Source organism: Dendropsophus ebraccatus, chromosome 4 (genome assembly GCF_027789765.1).
Source record: "Dendropsophus ebraccatus isolate aDenEbr1 chromosome 4, aDenEbr1.pat, whole genome shotgun sequence".
In the NCBI taxonomy this organism is placed as follows: domain Eukaryota; kingdom Metazoa; phylum Chordata; class Amphibia; order Anura; family Hylidae; genus Dendropsophus; species Dendropsophus ebraccatus.
Window position 1 is genome coordinate 19,836,813 of NC_091457.1, and position 4,416 is coordinate 19,841,228.

A 4,416-nucleotide genomic window follows, 5' to 3' on the forward strand; every position below is an offset into this window, starting at 1 on the left:
CCTACAGTAAAAATGTCTGAAAATCACAGAATCTGTACGAGAGTAAGCGTTCTTCTAGGATATGGTAGTGTGATTGGATAACAATTTGATTTCGTGATTTTATTGGGATACAAATAGTGCGACATATAGCCCCAAATAGACATTTCACCATCACATTACTCCAAATTCCTACAGTAAAAATGTCTGAAAATCACAGAATCTGTACGAGAGTAAGCGCTCTACTAGGATATGGTAACGAGATTGGATAACAATTTGATTTCGTGATTTTATTGGACTTCAAAGTGTGCAACATATAGCTCCAAATAGACACTTTCCCATCACATTATTCCAAATTCCTACAGTAAAAATGTCTGAAAATCACAGAATCTGTACGAGAGTAAGCGCTCTACTAGGATATGGTAACGAGATTGGATAACAATTTGATTTCGTGATTTTATTGGACTTCAAAGTGTGCGACATATAGCCCCATATAGACACTTTCCCATCACATTATTCCAAATTCCTACAGTAAAAATGTCTGAAAATCACAAAATCTGTACGAGAGTAAGCGCTCTACTAGGATATAGTAGTGTGATTGGATAACAATTTGATTTCGTGATTTTATTGGACTTCAAAGTGTGCGACATATAGCCCCATATAGACACTTTCCCATCACATTATTCCAAATTCCTACAGTAAAAATGTCTGAAAATCACACAATGTGTACGAGAGTAAGCGTTCTACTAGGATATGGTAGTGTGATTGGATAACAATTTGATTTTGTGATTTTATTGGGATATAAATAATGCGACATATAGCCCCATATAGACACTTTCCCATCACATTACTCCAAATTCCTACAGTAAAAATGTCTGAAAATCACAGAATCTGTACGAGAGTAAGCGTTCTACTAGGATATGGTAGTGTGATTGGATAACAATTTGATTTCGTGATTTTATTGGACTTCAAAGTGTGCAACATATAGCTCCAAATAGACACTTTCCCATCACATTATTCCAAATTCCTACAGTAAAAATGTCTGAAAATCACAGAATCTGTACGAGAGTAAGCGCTCTACTAGGATATGGTAACGAGATTGGATAACAATTTGATTTCGTGATTTTATTGGACTTCAAAGTGTGCGACATATAGCCCCATATAGACATTTTCCCATCACATTACTCCAAATTCCTACAGTAAAAATGTCTGAAAATCACAGAATCTGTACAAGAGTAAGCGTTCTTCTAGGATATGGTAGTGTGATTGGATAACAATTTGATTTCGTGATTTTATTGGACTACCAATAGTGCGACATATAGCCCCATATAGACACTTTCCCATCACATTATTCCAAATTCCTACAGTAAAAATGTCTGAAAATCACAGAATCTGTACGAGAGTAAGCGCTCTACTAGGATATAGTAGTGTGATTGGATAACAATTTGATTTCGTGATTTTATTGGACTTCAAAGTGTGCGACATATAGCCCCATATAGACACTTTCCCATCACATTATTCCAAATTCCTACAGTAAAAATGTCTGAAAATCACACAATGTGTACGAGAGTAAGCGTTCTACTAGGATATGGTAGTGTGATTGGATAACAATTTGATTTTGTGATTTTATTGGGATATAAATAATGCGACATATAGCCCCATATAGACACTTTCCCATCACATTACTCCAAATTCCTACAGTAAAAATGTCTGAAAATCACAGAATCTGTACGAGAGTAAGCGTTCTACTAGGATATGGTAGTGTGATTGGATAACAATTTGATTTCGTGATTTTATTGGACTTCAAAGTGTGCAACATATAGCCCCAAATAGACACTTTCCCATCACATTATTCCAAATTCCTACAGTAAAAATGTCTGAAAATCACAGAATCTGTACGAGAGTAAGCGTTCTACTAGGATATGGTAACGAGATTGGATAACAATTTGATTTCGTGATTTTATTGGACTTCAAAGTGTGCGACATATAGCCCCATATAGACACTTTCCCATCACATTATTCCAAATTCCTACAGTAAAAATGTCTGAAAATCACAGAATCTGTACGAGAGTAAGCGTTCTACTAGGATATGGTAGTGTGATTGGATAACAATTTGATTTCGTGATTTTATTGGACTTCAAAGTGTACGACATATAGCCCCATATAGACACTTTCCCATCACATTATTCCAAATTCCTACAGTAAAAATGTCTGAAAATCACAGAATCTGTACGAGAGTAAGCGCTCTACTAGGATATGGTAACGAGATTGGATAACAATTTGATTTCGTGATTTTATTGGGCTTCAAATAGTGCGACATATAGCCCCAAATAGACACTTTCCCATCACATTACTCCAAATTCCTACAGTAAAAATGTCTGAAAATCACACAATCTGTACGAGAGTAAGCGTTCTACTAGGATATGGTAACGAGATTGGATAACAATTTGATTTCGTGATTTTATTGGGCTTCAAATAGTGTGACATATAGCCCCAAATAGACACTTTCCCATCACATTACTCCAAATTCCTACAGTAAAAATGTCTGAAAATCACAGACCCTGTACGAGAGTAAGCGTTCTTCTAGGATATGGTAGTGTGATTGGATAACAATTTGATTTCGTGATTTTATTGGATTTCAAAGTGTGCGACATAGAGCCCCAAATAGACACTTTCCCATCACATTACTCCAAATTCCTACAGTAAAAATGTCTGAAAATCACAGAATCTGTACAAGAGTAAGCGTTCTTCTAGGATATGGTAGTGTGATTGGATAACAATTTGATTTCGGGATTTTATTGGACTTCAAAGTGTGCGACATATAGCCCCAAATAGACACTTTACCATCACATTACTCCAAATTCCTACAGTAAAAATGTCTGAAAATCACAGAATCTGTACAAGAGTAAGCGTTCTTCTAGGATATGGTAACGAGATTGGATAACAATTTGATTTCGTGATTTTATTGGATTTCAAAGTGTGCGACATAGAGCCCCAAATAGACACTTTCCCATCACATTACTCCAAATTCCTACAGTAAAAATGTCTGAAAATCACAGAATCTGTACAAGAGTAAGCGTTCTTCTAGGATGTGGTAGTGTGATTGGATAACAATTTGATTTCGTGATTTTATTGGGATACAAATAGTGCGACATATAGCCCCATATAGACACTTTCCCATCACATTACTCCAAATTCCTACAGTAAAAGTGTCTGAAAATCACAGAATCTGTACGAGAATAAGCGTTCTTCTAGGATATGGTAGTGTGATTGGATAACAATTTGATTTCGTGATTTTATTGGACTTCAAAGTGTGCGACATATAGCCCCAAATAGACACTTTACCATCGCATTACTCCAAATTCCTACAGTAAAAATGTCTGAAAATCACAGAATCTGTACGAGAGTAAGCGTTCTTCTAGGATGTGGTAGTGTGATTGGATAACAATTTGATTTCGTGATTTTATTGGGATACAAATAGTGCGACATATAGCCCCATATAGACACTTTCCCATCACATTACTCCAAATTCCTACAGTAAAAGTGTCTGAAAATCACAGAATCTGTACGAGAATAAGCGTTCTTCTAGGATATGGTAGTGTGATTGGATAACAATTTGATTTCGTGATTTTATTGGGATACAAATAGTGCGACATATAGCCCCATATAGACACTTTCCCATCACATTACTCCAAATTCCTACAGTAAAAGTGTCTGAAAATCACAGAATCTGTACGAGAATAAGCGCTCTTCTAGGATATGGTAGTGTGATTGGATAACAATTAGATTTTTTTATTTTATTGGACTTCAAAAAATGCGACATATAGCCCCATATAGACACTTTCCTATCACATTACTCCAAATTCCTACAGTAACAATGATTCTTATATAAGACAAATGAGAGAAATAAATGACAATGAGCCGGGTTTTCAGGTGGTAAATATTATGTGGCGAAATTTATTGCATCACAAGAAGCGGAACCCCATTCACCTTCTCAGTACAAGGATTCACAGCAAATCTCACTGCAAACTGGCAGCGTGAAATCCGCTGCGAATCGGGTAATGTAAAGTTACCCTTAAGCGGTTATACGTGCAGGAATGAAGCAAAATACATTTATGTTCTTATAGGTGTTAATTAAAATAATAATAATAATAATAATAATAATAATAATCTTTTATTTATATAGCACCAACAGATTCCGCAGCACTTTAAAATTTTAAGATTGTTTTACATATAGTTAGAAAAAAATAAAATATTCCCGGAGCTGAAGGGGTTAACAGTATATGAATTAGATTGTAGTGGATGTGAAGGGGTTAACAGTGGGTGAATGGATCTGAAGGGGTTAAGAGTTGCCATTCTTTAGTCTTACATGTAGATGTTCCCCTCTGATCTTCCTGGCACATTCTGAAGCCTGGAACTAACTAGTCCTGGCTATTACCG